This window comes from Periplaneta americana, chromosome 5 (assembly GCF_040183065.1).
Source record: "Periplaneta americana isolate PAMFEO1 chromosome 5, P.americana_PAMFEO1_priV1, whole genome shotgun sequence".
Lineage (NCBI taxonomy): Eukaryota > Metazoa > Arthropoda > Insecta > Blattodea > Blattidae > Periplaneta > Periplaneta americana.
The window spans coordinates 191831089-191847853 of NC_091121.1; the positions used below are offsets into that span (position 1 = coordinate 191831089).

At 35.9% G+C, this 16765-nt stretch overlaps 1 long non-coding RNA gene across 1 annotated transcript; it reads left to right on the forward strand.

The window, feature by feature from the left end:
- The first annotated feature begins 142 nt into the window (after window positions 1-142).
- LOC138700371 (uncharacterized) lies at window positions 143-11501 on the forward strand. The gene is made up of 3 exons (XR_011332340.1): window positions 143-1660; window positions 2602-2765; window positions 11321-11501. It is a non-coding gene; the product is annotated as an uncharacterized lncRNA (long non-coding RNA).
- The last annotated feature ends 5264 nt before the right edge of the window (window positions 11502-16765 follow it).

Sequence of the window (16765 nt, forward strand, 5' to 3'; positions counted from 1 at the left end):
ATGATCCACGTGAGTCAACTCGAGAATTTGCAGATATGATGAACTGTGAACAATCAACCATCGTGCAACATTTACATTCCATGGGCAAGGTTAAAAAATCGGGTGTATGGTTAAACTATAAAACGTCTTTGGGTGCCCCAAGCTTTAAGTGAAAACAATATAAATAAGCAGGTGGCCATTAATTCTTCCCTGCTTGCTCGTCATCGGTGAACAACATCGAGCATTCCTATCCAAAATTGCTACTGGTGACGACAAAATTTTAATGGTGTCTTCATGACCAGCCCGTTCAGCCCCTCCCCCCCTGCTTTCACACTGAGCGCAGTTAAAAAATAAGTGCTCTCTCTTTTGTATGCACTCCTTGGATGAGACCATTTTTCTTTTTATTCTAAACTTGCTCGAGTGCGAATGGTAAATTGACGGGGAAAGTTGTGTTCTGTGGTTGGTTGTGTTCATTTGGTCTGTTGGATAACCTGTAGATGCGCCATGCTGTTATTTTTTTTTTTAATTTGAAAGAGTTTGAAATGGTGTGTGTAGAAGTGACTTTGTCTGTAACATTCTCGTTGTGCTTAGGTTTTATAATATTTTCCAATGACAATAAATGATCCATAATTTATTTAAGTTTTGTGGAAATCAATACACAGTTTCTTAGAATGTTTATGTTGTTGACTCTTTTTCTCAAGTGGGGCTGATATTTGCTTAATAGCCTACTAAAAAATTCACAATGGTTAAAAAAATACCGGTACCGTAATTATTTACTTATCGATACTGTATTTGTTGACGTGCAAGTGACCCAGGATTCACATAGTGCATTGTGTTGTTTAACATAGCTTATAAGCCCTACAAGTAACATAACCTAACTTAATTTCTGGAAGATGTGGAAATCATACCTACAGGAATAAATGGAGAAATTAGAGATAGGAACGGTATTGATAAAGTAAATAAATACGAAAATGCTGTAATAAGTTACTGCAAACATATTACTACAACGATTTCAAAGTCTTTCTTTGCTTTTTAGACTTAAAATATGTTCTTGTTGTTTTCTAATGCCAGGCGTTTGACAATAAAGTCATTTGACCTCTTGCACTCCAGTATTTTTCAAAGATATCATGGTCAGCCAATGAAGCACAGATTTTGAGGTGTTCCGAATCCATTGCTTGGACTTAAAATATGTAATGTATTAATTATGCCTAAAGTATCAAAACAAAGTTAACTGCAACTTATGTCGTTATGTGTGTGCACTACCCTTGGGGACAAATTTCAGAATACGGATTCCTTCCTTTCCTTCTTACTTCAGAATTTCAACTTGTGCACAGAAAATAAATTATTGGTACAGAAAAGTGCCTTTTCATAAGCATGATGATGTGCATTCGACAAACGCAGACAGATCTGCTCCTTTTAGTATTTTAAGATATAATTGTCAGTGAGGAATCCGTATACTGAAATTTTTCCGTGGGGTGCAGAGAGTCCGAGGATCACTTAACTAACCGCTCAGCATTGTTTTATATTTTTGTGTGTCGTCTGCTTCGCGAAAAAATGACCCAAGCGAGCTCACGTTGAAGTACTGAATAGGCCTATATAACCATTGCAAAACAACACAACTAAATACACTTCAATTTAGCTGACTCACCGCATGCTGCCAACAAGAGACATTCTTAAAGATGTAATACGCCTGCTGCTACCAATGTACAGTAGAACTTGGTTATAGCGACCTCGTTTTGTGCGACACCTCGCCTATAACGTCAAATATTCTGTGGTCCAACTAATTCCCCATAAGACATGCTTTTCTACCTTGCTTAATACGACAAACGTATATGCGTCTACCTCGCATATAACGTCATTTTCAACCTCAGTTTGGAATACAATTTTCTAAGAAGCAAAGTATTTTAAGAAATATTTTGTTGAAATCTGGCAAATCCTTTACTATTCCCTTCTGTCATAGACCTCTGGAACACAGGCAGATTCCCCACCCCATTATAACCTGCCCGAATTCATGCGGTATTAGATCAGTTTCGGCAGGAAGTTTTCACTAAGTGCACTCATTTTAATGCAGTGTGGCCACTAAAAGAAGTGAGTGACACTTCAGAAGCCATTAGAATTATGAACATTTCTGTGAAGCTAGAGGAGGGAGTATGAAGCTAGGAGAAGGAGCAGTGAAATTACAACTGAAATAATGAACATAGAATGTAATTTAGAAAGTGTGTATTGGGCAAGTAGGAGACAACAGAGTAAAATGACTGATTACTTCACTCCTCAATAAATAAGTTTGGGAGTAATGAACAAACTGTTTTAACACAGAATACTGTATTTATAATTATATGCTACATGTATTTTATTGTGTTCATGGTATGCTCAAAAGTGAATACATAAATCTAAAATAAGCCTAATTATGTTTATTATTTTTCATTTTCCACCTCACTAGACTGATAATATGAATCTCGGTTACTACGGCACTCGTTTATAACAACATAATTTTCAAGGACCCTTGGATGTCGTTATAACCAAGTTCTACTGTAGTTTCTGTATTATCTTGTTACATAGTTTGCTGAAAATTTAAACCACTTGTAGAGAAACAAATCCATGTTGTCATCTCTTTTTTTTCAGGCATTCGGAGATATTTATAGAGTATGAATTCTCTGGGGTAATCCTACAGAGAAGATAAAAAGGCAATTCTTGAAGCATACAACAACCCGCATAGTTGAGTGGCACTTAGAAGGAAAATGCGTGGCAACCCAGTCATAGCCCCCACCGGCAAACGTGTATATATGGTGAGTACAGCAATCGAGGTGCTACTGTTATTCAGAACTTGGTAATTATGTACTAAGCATCGGCCAGGCCATCTGCCCGTATAAATATCGCAGATCTTTTTGGCTCCTGAAATTTTAAATGTTAAGCAAAGAAGCGAATCACTATACAACTTGTACGTTGTCTGCCAACCAGCTGCAGTCCTCAACTGATACCTTCCTGCCAATGTCACGAATACCAAATCTAATAAAACGTTATAGACTGTGAGTTTATTGCTATTGTTAGAAATATTTGCCACTGCACTATCACTACTGCTTTCATTGTAATTTGTTGTTATTATGATCTCCATCCTATCCTCTTATCATTGTGACTTCTATGCCTGTTAACTTCCCTGTAGATGATGGATCGTCCTTTCTATCTAAACTTTATGACTGATAGAGATTATATTCTTTGCCTTTCGATCAGCACACTTCAATTTTTTCCGTTTTCTTACACTTAAATCTAACTCTCTTAAAGTACATCACATATTCATCATATATGAGGTCTCGCCTACCTCACTGAATATTACACGACTGCTATGAAGTGGTCAATGTGTATTATCACCATTTAATTCGAGAAAAATTCGTTCCGGCACCAGGAATCGAACCCGGGACCTCTCAGCTCTATGTGCTGAGTGCTCTTTCCAACTGAGCTATGCCGGGACACGATCCACGGTGCCGGCCGAACTCCTCTCGTAATGTTTTACGGCCTTACTACCTGCACTTTAGACAATGTAAGTCATACATGCAGGAGCGCATATTTAAATGACTTTATGGCCATATTCAACATCAATTTGTGACAACTGCTAACAGTTAATACATCACATATTCATTATATATGAAGGGTACACGGGAAAAACTATCAAGGTCCATCAAAAATCGAAATTGAGTTAATAATGCTATCTTATAGTGGAAAGGAAGTACTATCATGTGGTCTAGCTAGTAATAAGAAATCATCGTTCTTGACATTCCACTACGTCAATTTCTATTAAATACACACATAACAAAGTATTAAGTGTTTAAACTTTAAAATTCGTTTTTCTCGAAACTTTCTCAAATGGACCTTGATCGTTATTCCCGTGTACCCTTCATATGAGGTCTCGCCTACCTCACTGAATATTACACGACTACTATGAAGTAGCCAATGTGTATTATCACCATTTAATTCGAGAAAAATTCGTTCCGGCACCGGGAATCGAACCTGGGACCTCTCAGCTCTACGCGCTGAGTGCTCTTTCCAACTGAGCTATGCTTTAAACTAGTGCCCCCCAATCAAAGGTGATTGTTTCACATAAAATGAGTAATAACTTCGAAATTGTAGGAGAAATTTTGTGCAAAGATGGAATTCGTTAATCATTCATCATATCACGCATTTGTCAAAGTCATCAATATTTGAATTTAACAGATGGGAGCACTATGGCCTAGCACTGCGACCTTGTTCAGATCTATTGCGCTAGCCCTCTGTTGACGCATTCCCAAACTCACACTGGCCGACCACAGTAAGGTTTCTGGTCCAGGTTTCGAGCAGGCAACCCCACTCGTCCCCAGGCCAACACCCTCCATGCGTAGCCGGCCAGCATTCGGTGAACACTACGGAATGATAATGAAATGGAGAAATGGTAACGGAATGATGTAAATGCCTAATTTGGGGAAAAATGGGAGATCCCCGGGAAGAACCCCAACTGCGACCTTGTCCGCCACAAGTGTTTTTCAATGAAAAATCCCAGACCTGACCGGGAATCGAACCCGGGCCACCTGCGTGACAATCTTAAGGTCTGACCATTCAGCCACCATAGAGGCAAGTCATCAATATTAGTAGCGGTCTTTTTCCATTGACTGTTTCTTTCCTGATGCACTCATTGATGTTTCTTCAGCTCCATGTTATTTTTGTTCAGGCAAAATCCTCTTCACCTTTGTTAGAAACCTTGTTTACCTCTGCTATTCTGTGTACCTTATTTAAGTAAAGGTAAAGGTATCCCCGTAACATGCCATGAAGGCACTTGGGGAGCATGAAGATAGAGCCCCATGCTTTCCATGACCTCGGCACTAGAATGAGGTGGTGTGGTCGGCACCGCGTTCTGACCGCCTTTTACCCCCGGGAAGGCCCCGGTACTCAATTTTATAGGAGGCTGAGTGAACCTCGGGGCCATTCTGAAAGTTTGGAAACGAGAAAAAATCCTGTCACCACCTGGGATCGAACCCCGGATCTTCCAGTCCGTAGCCAGCTGCTCTACCAACTGAGCTACCCTGCCACCCACCTTATTTAAGTACTCTACTTATTTCCTCATAAAATTGTATAGCTACATTAAGAACAATCTCTCTTGTTCATCCCTTGCTGTATTTTAGTTTAAAAAGTATCAGCAGTATCTCGCATACAGGTCGACTTCTTCTAAGTAACTGAGCAAACTTTTCTTTAGTGTCATTGCTTCTCCCTTGTCTAGCCCAGTCCCTTTGCTTGACCCAACCCTGTACAGGACCACCATCATATAAGCTCACTTAGTAACTGTCTCTTTCCTCATAAGTGCCAAAAAGATCTGCCACACTTATAATAGAGGTCCAGGACACATACATTGCCAATTATATTTTTATTTTTACTAATAGCAGGTACTTGACTGTTCGTCAGACACTGTCAATTATAGATATGTTTTAATTTAATTTTCAGTGTTTCCTTATGATTGACATATTGTTAGACTCTTTACACTCTCACAGAAAAGTATGTTCCCTGGACCTTTATTGCGGGAAGATGGTTACTACGTACAGTAAATACCGTGCTCAGAACATATTGGATATTTTCCTTAATAATTTGCGTTGTACTGACATTTATTTGGTACCAGTATTAACGTGAAGTGGATATAATAGAATCAGTTTGGCCTATTTGATGTGATTAGAATTCTGCTTTGATTAGTGTTCAGATAATGTTGTTTGCTAAGCTCTGGATTTTGGATTTCTTCCATTTCCTATATAGCATCCCAATAATATAGTATTGTATTGTTTTATATTTATTTACATTCCATAGTATTCATACACTACTTCACAGCTAGAATATGGAACATATCAAATTTAAAAAAAAAATCTTAATACTACTGTAAAGTCTTAATTATGGTCACAGTCTAGTTGAAATATAGGACAGAAGGGTTTTACAATATAGTCTCCCAATACAACACAAAGTTTTAGTATTAATACTTAATAGAACACAGAAATATTCATGAAGTGTTGTTCATTGTCAAGAATTCACCTACAGAATAAAAGGTGTGAGAAATTAGCCTAGGTACTTCTTTAATTTGGCGCTAAGTAATCTTATGATTTGATTTTTTGTATTCATATGGACGCTATTATGAACTTTCACTGCCATATAACACACTCCTTTTTGATAGCACAGTAGACTTGCTGATGGCACGATAGACTTGTCGATAGACCTGTGGAACTGCAGTCTGCTCTCTCACCACAAGCGATAAGAGCTATCACCACTAAAAAATTGTATACTGCAATTAACAAACACAAACATTGATGTGTTATTTAGGAATGCCATGGAAGTTTACAGAAGTATTGTATATATTAACATTCCATGGTATTCATACATTGCTTCACAGCTAGAATATGGAACAAGTTAAAAAACTTAACATTACTGCAAAGTCTTAATTATAGTAACAGTCTAGTTGAAATATATACAGAAGAGGTTCACAGTATAGTCTACTAGTACAACACAAAGTTTTAATATCAATTTCACGAAGTGTTGTTGAATGTCATGAATTCACCTACAGAATAGGAGGTGTGAGAAGTTGGGTACTTCTTTAATTTGACCCTAAGTAATCTTATGTTTTGAGTTTGATTTTTTGTATTCATATGTATACTATTATGAACTTTTACTGTTGTTGTTTTCTAATGCCAGGCATTTGACAATAAAGTCATTTGACCTCTTGCACTCCAATATTTTTCAAAGAAATTGTCATGAAAAATTGATTCTGTACCATTAAAGTAGTCCCCACCCGTAGATCCGATTGGGGGACTATTTTACCTCCAGATAATTTTACCTTAATGGTACTCATTTCATATTGGAGTGAAAATGGCAAGTTGTAGCCGATTTAAGTGAACACCATATTTTAACATTTTGGTGGCTACTTCATTCACACACAACCCCCAGAATGTCAGGAGGACCACACCTGCTGTTGGTTGACGGGTCCATTGGACCTAGCTGGGAGATCTTGTTGATCACCAGCTTTCCCTCCTTAAGCCACTGGAGGACGATTTTAGTGCCATAGCAGGTCAGCACTAGGAACAGAAAAGTAGGAAGGAAAGTGAAATGAACCCTAGGCCTCGAATGCTCTAATACTGTCGGGGTCGAAGAAAGTAAGAGTTTTGTCAGAGGACTGGATAGGAAAGGGTAAAGAGGGAATTAGGTATTGAAAAGAGAAAAACTCATCAAGCTGACCAGTGCTAATTGATGAGTAGCCCCTGCCTTTGGTTCAGCTTGTAAAAATATACCTACTAACAGCTGCACCACGGGAAGGTAGGGATCGGACATTGGGTATTTGTCCAGGCTGGTTCCTTAAAGCCTCCAATGGGAAGGATTAATGGCTCTCCCCCCCTGTATTCGACTAATACTGTTTTGCAGCCAAACTGCCATATAACATATTCCTTTTCGATAGTACGATAGACCTGTGGACAACACACACAAACATTGATGTGTCATTTAGGAATGCCTTGGAAGTTTACAGAAGTATTGTATTTTATTGTGTTTATTAACATTTCATGGTATTCGTACATTTTTTCACAGCTAGAATATGGAACAAGTAAAAAAACTTAATACTATTATAAAGTCTTAATTTATAGTCACAGTCTAGTTGAAATATATACAGACGAGATTTACAATATAGTCTACTAGTGCAACACAAAGTTTTAGTATGAATTTCATGAAGCGTTGTTGAATATCGTGAATTCATCTACTGAATAGAAGATGTGAGAAGTTGCATACTTGTTTAATTTGACTCTAAATAATCTTATGTTTTAAGTTTGATTTTTTATATCCTTAGGGAGGCTATTAAAAATGTTTACTGCCATGTAACGCACTCCTTTTTGATAGCACGATAGACTTGCCGGTGGAGTCAGACCCAGAAACAAAATTTGGGCCACCTGAATTTTCCAAGTTCCAGTTATAGCATACTACGCATGCGCAGTGCTTACTGAACGTGCGCAGTGTGTTATAACTGGAACTGGCCCAGATTTTGTTTCTGAGTATGAACCACAGTCTACTATATACAGTCGCGAAGCTTGAGGTGTTTTTTTGCAAATCTCGTGATAAAGTGCTCCAAGCGGTTAGCAACTAGAAACAATAGACTGTCCATGGTCGACTTTGGACTGTGTCGTATTTCTATCGAGTGCTAGCTCGTTTCGTATTTCACATTGATGCTTGTGAAATGTTCGTTATTGGTTGTAATGAAAATGTTAATGGCTAAAATATAATAATTGGAATAATAATATGTGACAAGGAGGGGACGTTTGTAGTGCTATAAATTGTAGCAACAGTAAGAGAAAGAGGCCAGAGTTATCCTTTTTCCGATTTCCGAAAGATTCAGAAAGGTTCCTGGGTTTCCACAAGAATGCTGCGCAGAAACAAAACTGTTAATTTGAAGTTCTTTGTGACTGTTAGAATACATTATATCCTTAAATTTCACAATGAAATGTTTCAGTCTAACCGAAAGGACATTAGATACCGGTCAAAGTTCTGTCACTTAGGCTGCTAAATTTCCAGAGAAATAAAGGTTAGGTCTACTTTTTTTTTTCAGAGGATGTATTTTTAATTGTAACTATTAATTTTGTTATTATTTTTATGTGTTATTTTACTAAAGACGTAGAAAAATTAAGTTTGTTTTAATGAAATTTATTAATCACGTTTTATTTTTAATTCTGGTGGGATTATTATTGCTTAGGCCTACTTTTTTCTTCAAAGGATATGTTTTTAATTATAGCTTTTAATTTTGTTGTTATTTTTATTTGTTGCTTTACTAGAGACGAAGAAAAAGTCTGTTACAATAAAGTTTATTGATCATGTTTGATTTCCAATTCTGGTGTGATTATTATTGCTTAACCTCATCCCACTTTGTTAACTACGTAAGCCTACACTACAAGAACCGGTACACGTAAGTTACTCCATTAATTCATATTTCCATTATTATTGTTGTAAAGAGAAATGCAAATTAATATTTATTGGTTTCATAGTTAATTATCGCTATAATCTTGAATTTGTGAAGCGATTATAGTAAATTTCAGTTCGTTTAGCACAAATGAAAATTATATTAACTTATTTCTTGCAGGTATCTTCGAGTTTATGGTGGAATTTAATATACTTCATTAAAATAATAAATTAACTTTATGCATTTAATATTTCAATAATGGAATGAAGGTGTTAATTTTTCCAAAAGAATACGACAACGAAAGTGTAACATTTTTTGTCGGCTGCTAGGAGAGAGATCTGCGATGATGAGGCGATAGTAGCGATCCTAGTGGTGGGCAACTACCCATGTTTGCATTTTTACTACATATTGAGCTTCGTGACTGTATATAGTAGTAAGTAGACTGTGGTATGAACATCGTAACCTGGACTGGTATATCTCCTTGGATTTTGGTTATTGCTTGACACTGTAGTAGATGTTCTCCGTTTATTATAGTATCTGGTTGTTTTCAGATGGTGCATTGAGGTGAGGTATTCAATCTGTGAAGGTGTGTAGCCAAACAATCATACCTAGTAGTTAATCGAAATAAAGCTACGGATTTTTTCCATGCGAAATCAGAAATAACATTTTTACGTTCAAAAATCGTTTCCTATTTTTTCTAGCACTGTTGTTTTTAAATTCTTCGGTTTGTTTTGTTTTACCTATATGTTTCATTTGTTGTGTGGAAGAATGATGTGAAGAGTCCACTGCAAGAATGATGGATGTCATTTGGAATACATTTTTCAGGAGAAGCAATTGAAAGTTTGAAATGCTTAGCGCTCAAAGCTTAACTGTGATTTTCCGATCATTACTGGACCATGACTATCAGTGTTAATGCCATCTAACTCTCTATGTACATTCTATATGTCTTAAGCTATGCATTGACAGTCTTGGTTCATTTTCGACAAGAAAGTGACATCCATCATTCTTGCAGTGGGCTCTTCATATGTCATGTAAACTACTTGATTCTAATTTAAAGAAACAAATATCAAGAGTCCTTCAATAACTGTCTATTAAAAATTACAAAATATTACATAGGTTGCAGGAACATATTCTGACTAGCGCTTTCGCTATAATAATAGCATCCTCAGGTCAGACTTTTGCGATGTTATGCTTTTCATATAAAGACATGGATAGACTAGTAACGTCGAAAAATATTAAAGTACATGACGTAAAAATATAAAAATATGAAAAATACAATGATAAGAGAAATAATACAGTTCCACTAATTAATGAACAATTACCTAGTTCCGGTAACCCTTTATTTAAATTAGCCAATAGAAACTCTTCTCACTGCGGCACGTACCCCCCTCCACTTACGTCATGACGTGTCTCTCATACTGTGTCATTGCACCAGTCACCACCACGCCACAGACCAGACAACATCATTTTCTTTTATTACGCCAAGACCAAAGACCTTGTAAGTATTTTATCGTCAATTCACTTCTTTTTCTGGTTCTACACTGATCCCTTACTAAATACTTATTATTGATTTTTGCAGATTTTACAATGTGCTGCTACGTCGTGGTGACTGATCCAAAGCAATATTTTAATTTATTCTTTTTATTGTCTGTGTCGCTATTTTAAGCTGCATATTTTTTATCAAATTGTGATCTATCACCTGCACACATGTCAAATATTTTTATGTATTTTTTGAGACCTCATGAAGGTTTTTCTACCATATATATATATATATAAATTTCAGACTGTTCATAAGCCTTTTTATTTCTCTTATCATTGTATTTTTCATATTTTTATATTTTTACGTCATGTACTTTAATATTTTTCGACGTTACTAGTCTATCCATGTCTTTATATGAAAAGCATAACATCGCAAAAGTCTGACCTGAGGATGCTATTATTATAGCGAAAGCGCTAGTCAGAATATGTTCCTGCAACCTATGTAATATTTTGTAATTTTTAATAGACAGTTATTGAAGGACTCTTGATATTTGTTTCTTTAAATTTGTTAACTTGTCGGACCAACATGCCTTTCAAAAATACTTGATTCTATCTTTGATGATGCAAAAAAAATTCATATTACAATTTTCTGTTAATTTTTAAGGCTGATGATGATGATGATGACGATGACAATGACGATGATGACGATGACGACAATGATAAATTGATCCGTATTGGGTTCGTCAGATTTGTGATGAACAATGTGCATTACATAATAGGCAGTTTTTTCAGGAGTAGCAATTCTTTTATTTATTTCATTTTTAAACTGTTTCACACTTACAACCATCTCACTGATAACATTAAATGAACAGCAAGCTTAATAATGGACTAAGAATAATCAGTATTGCCATCTCATCTCTCTTGCTTCAGATATTCAGGGATAATTCTGGTGGAAGTGCATTATATAGCGAAATTTATAAACTTGTACTTGCTATTTGGGAAAAGGAAATTGTACCAGAACAATGGAAGGAGTCCATAATTGTACCTATTTTTAAAAAGGGGGACAAAACCAACTGTGGTAACTTTCGAGGAATATCACTTTTGTTGACGTCCTACAAAATTTTGTCCAATATTCTTTTGAGAAGATTAACTCCGTACGTAGATGAAATTATTGGGGATCATCAGTGCGGTTTTCGGCGTAATAGATCGACTATTGATCAGATTTTTTGTATTCGACAGATAATGGAGAAAAAATGGGAGTATAAGGGTACAGTACATCAGTTATTCATAGATTTCAAAAAGGCATATGACTCGGTTAAGAGGGAAGTATTATATGATATTCTTATTGAATTTGGTATTCCCAAGAAACTAGTTCGATTAACTAAAATGTGTCTCAGTGAAACGTACAGCAGAGTCCGTATAGGTCAGTTTCTATCTGATGCTTTTCCAATTCACTGCGGGCTAAAGCAGGGAGATGCACTATCACCTTTACTTTTTAACTTCGCTCTAGAATATGCCATTAGGAAAGTTCAGGATAACAGGCAGGGTTTGGAATTGAACGGGTTACATCAGCTGCTTGTCTATGCGGATGACGTGAATATGTTAGGAGAAAATACACAAACGATTAGGGAAAACACGGAAATTTTAATTGAAGCAAGTAGAGCGATCGGTTTGGAAGTAAATCCCGAAAAGACAAAGTATATGATTATGTCTCGTGACCAGAATATTGTACGAAATGCAAATATAAAAATTGGAGATTTATCCTTCGAAGAGGTGGAAAAATTCAAATATCTTGGAGCAACAGTAACAAATATAAATGACACTCGGGAGGAAATTAAACGCAGAATAAATATGGGAAATGCGTGTTATTATTCGGTTGAGAAGCTCTTATCATCCAGTCTGCTGTCGAAAAATCTGAAAGTTAGAATTTATAAAACAGTTATATTACCGGTTCTTCTGTATGGTTGTGAAACTTGGACTCTCACTCTGAGAGAGGAACATAGGTTCAGGGTGTTTGAGAATAAGGTGCTAAGGAAAATATTTGGGGCTAAGCGGGATGAAGTTACAGGAGAATGGAGAAAGTTACACAACACAGAACTGCACGCATTGTATTCTTCACCTGACATAATTAGGAACATTAAATCCAGACGTTTGAGATGGGCAGGGCATGTAGCACATATGGGCGAATCCAGAAATGCATATAGAGTGTTAGTTGGGAGACCGGAGGGAAAAAGACCTTTAGGGAGGCCGAGACGTAGATGGGAGGATAATATTAAAATGGATCTGAGGGAGGTGGGGTATGATGATAGAGACTGGATTAATCTTGCACAGGATAGGGACCGCTGGCGGGCTTATGTGAGGGCGGCAATGAACCTTCGGGTTCCTTAAAAGCCATTTGTAAGTAAGTAAGTAAGGGATAATTCTGGAGTGAGTGTTAAATCTATGCAGCTACTCGTAAGATAAGATAGTGATTCTTGATGCACACAACAGACTGCATAGTTGAATGACAGTCAGACTGGAAATTTGAGAATTTGAGCCAATTTCAGGCCAGAGTCCCTGCTAGCAAACATCTGTAAACTGTAAGTCAAACATCGAGATGCTACTCTCTTTCGTAACTTATCCATAGTTTCCTTGATACTTTACATTCTACTGACATTTATTTGTAATTAACGTCTAGTTGTTATTACACAGCCATTTGAATCTGTGCTATTGGAATTCTGTTTTAATTATAATATTCATGTTATTGAATTGCTCACTGAACTTAAAACAAATTATTTGCTTAATATGGTATGCCTATATTGTTTTCATAAATCTGCTGGAAACATTGCTATTAGACCTACTATTATTTTTTACCTAAAATTAGTTGCTTCTTTTCTCCGTACCACACTGTCAATATTTGCTTCTTATTGCAACTAATGCAATTATTAACTTTTAATGTGTAAAACATTCATTACACTTTCACTGCAAAGGAATTGATTGCATATGCTAACTTGTGTTGACTTCATTGATAACTACCTATCGAAGAAAGATGGAAAATTTTTGCCATAGAAGAAAATGGAAGATATCAGAGAATACATAACAGAACAAGAATCTAAAATGGGATGAATATATAATAGGATGCGAAACTTACTGAGTTTCCCTTAACATATACTAGAGGTGCTGTTGTAGAAATTAATCTTGCTGCCACCTGTTGTGGGAAGGGGCGTTATTACATCTAGCAGCGCACCAAGTAGCGAAAACAAAAACTAATTACGCCATGCATTTAGCAGCGCACCTGGTGACGAAAATGTTAAACTGTGCAGAAAGTATTCCCTCCCACCCTCATCGATATTCAAAACTAACCCAATTTAAAATAAAACATTTACATTTTTATTCCTCACAGCATCTTCTACTGAAAATTCTTACCGGAGCCAACAGGAAGATAAAAGAGACGATCTATTTTACACTACCCAATTAAAATACGACCAGACAGAGACAAAAAATAAAGCGAAAGGTTAGATAATTGGGATTGTATTCTTTGGGTATTTAGTGTACAGTGCAATGGAAAAGTCTGCAAAAACTACTTAGATAGTTCAATTTATTATATTACTATTACTTTACAATACATTCAACAACACTATTTCTATAACGTCCATAAACATCACTGTTTAACATACACTGCTTATACACACACGTATCACTTTATGTTTACTTATTAACAAGTTTCTGTCTGCCATCTTGTCTCCTCGAGCAATATCTCGAATGGATAAATAGAGAACTCTGGGTAATGTACCCAACATGTAGTTCTAATGTTCACCACCTATGATGTTGGGCGCTGATCATCTTATTTCAGCCCCCTGCCGCCAGATGGTGCTGACCGCAGTTTCGCATCCTATTATATATTTATCCATGGTATTATGTTAAGGACAGGTCCGTGAATTGCGGAGAACAGAGATTTTGTGGGTCAGGTTTCTTTGGGACACTCCTTAATTCTAAAGTGACTTAGAAGATGTACATTTCACTTGACACTGACCTTATAATTATTGGAATTTCTGCTCCAGATTGTTTCTTGATGAACCTGGGGAGGACATTGATTTTCCAGAAACCAACAAGCAGGACGAGTATGAAGACGTGACGGATTTAGACAAGAACATCATCAGCATATATATATATATATATATATATATATATATATATATATCTGTGGCCAGGAGGAAAAAGGTCTTAAGTAATTTTTTTGTGAAAACAACATTTTTATATATTCTGAAAGCGGAAACAATTCTCTACAATCTGGTAAAACGGCTAAAGTCAAATAAGACTCCTGACTGGATTTATAGAGCGTTACCAAATGTCCTAAGTACTTTTTGAATCGAGCACACACAGAATAAAGGACTTAAGAATATTTAATACTTTATTCCTTACAGACATCACATGTTTACTGTCAATGCAATCCTATTAAAAAGGTCTAACTTGTATTTTAGTCATTTTATCACATACTGATGCCCTTTCCTTTTAAAACTTTAAGCACCAGGGTAAACAGTCTTATAATTGTTTAAGACCCATTTTGCATTCCTAATAATTTACATTTCTCATTTATTTTGACATAAAAGAGGTCTTATGTTTAATAGTCCCTTCTACTTAGAGTTCTAGTCATAAAAGGGCTTAAGTGCGGCTATTTTTGGAAATAATCAAGAAAATTGTTAAATGAGCAACATTATCTATTTTAGAAGAAACATAAACAAATAATATCGAGAAAAAACCTCTTAATTAAAAAAACTCTACATTTGATACCAATTTCAACCTTTCTACTGCTCTCCTGAAAAATATAAAATTTTTACTTAAGCCCTTTTTCCTCCCGGCCACAGATATAATGATGAAATAGAATAAAAAGGCTTTATTTAACCCTTAAAGCCGGAAGACTTATGCCACTATTGCATGCAAATGCTTACTCTTAACCAGGGGTTCACATAACTGCATATTCGGGTAAATTCATGTTGGGTTCGTTAGCCGAACGACCGATTTTATTTTCTGTGTAAAAATCGTCCTTAAAAGCCCAAATGCAAAGAACCACTAATTCTCTGGCATTGCTTATTTCTATTTTTGCATTGTGTCAAATGGAGTAGGTTTCCTATCTGTTTTTGTAGTCTTTCTTTCCAGATTTGCTGCATCCTGTACTGGGCATTGCAAGTAGATTCTGCTTGGTTCTAGTGTTGAGGACAGCTTCTGTCTGCTGGAGTCTGCTTTACAGGAGTTCAGCAAAAGTTTAAATTTTCTCTGAGTGTAGTATGTGGGTGAGATACACTGAAAGCATTTAATTTGTGTAAATAGTTCAACCATTTGTATGCTAATATATTTATGAATAATTAATTATGATTATTATAAGGAATGCATTTGTTTGTGAACTACATTACCCCACATCCTCTCTCTAAAATTTCTTTTCAGAGGAAAGGAGTCCTTTTAGGAGTGGTGGCAGTTTGAGGAGAAGCAAATAACTGAACACATATCCTTTTTCATATTTTTTTATGTATCACAGTTGTTCACGTTTACAAGGATATACATCAATTGTAATGTCATTAGTTTCATATTAAAATGGAACATTCTCATAATAATATATTGATAGCTAAAAAGTAATACCTTTCATCTACAGAACTGGTCATTTAGTTTAATTACATTATTATTATTATTATGTTCACAAAATTGGAAAGTTAACCAATATTTTGTCCTCGAGTAGAAGATCATGCAAACAAGAGTATATGATAAGTTTGTATATTTTGAAAAAAAAAAAAAAAAAAGTTTTTTTTTTTTTTTAATTCACCTGCAAATTTACAGATGCGAGGTATTACTTCTTAGCCATCGATGTATTTTATTGTAGTCTATTTCTTAGCTTTCTGCAGTGTTAAATCACCAACACAGTAAGATGTATGTCAAAGATTCATGGTGAATTTCATCAATCTATGTCAAAATTAACAACTATTACATGTCTTGTTAATTTAACATTTCATTTTTGTGCTGTTATTAAGTGGAATACGTTGTTATACAGGGACATCATTTTATTTTTACTAACATTTTTAATATTAACCTGGCTATACCTTTTGCTACCCCTTCCCACGACTGGAGTTCGCGATGATACCAGCGAATAGGGATTATAAAGAATGGACACTTCGCGTCGGTACCTTTGATGTAGCCGGACTGATTTCAATGACCTTCAAGCCAGCTAAAGCGTGAGATTCTGCTTTTTCCCTAGAGTTGGCGCTGACATCACACCAGCTAGCAGTCGACACAGCGGAAATATAACACGTATAATTAATACATCTAGGTACATTATGTACTCAAATAAAATAAATTGGATCCATAAAATAATAAATCCGTCATTAACTGTAATGTCTAGACTCTAGA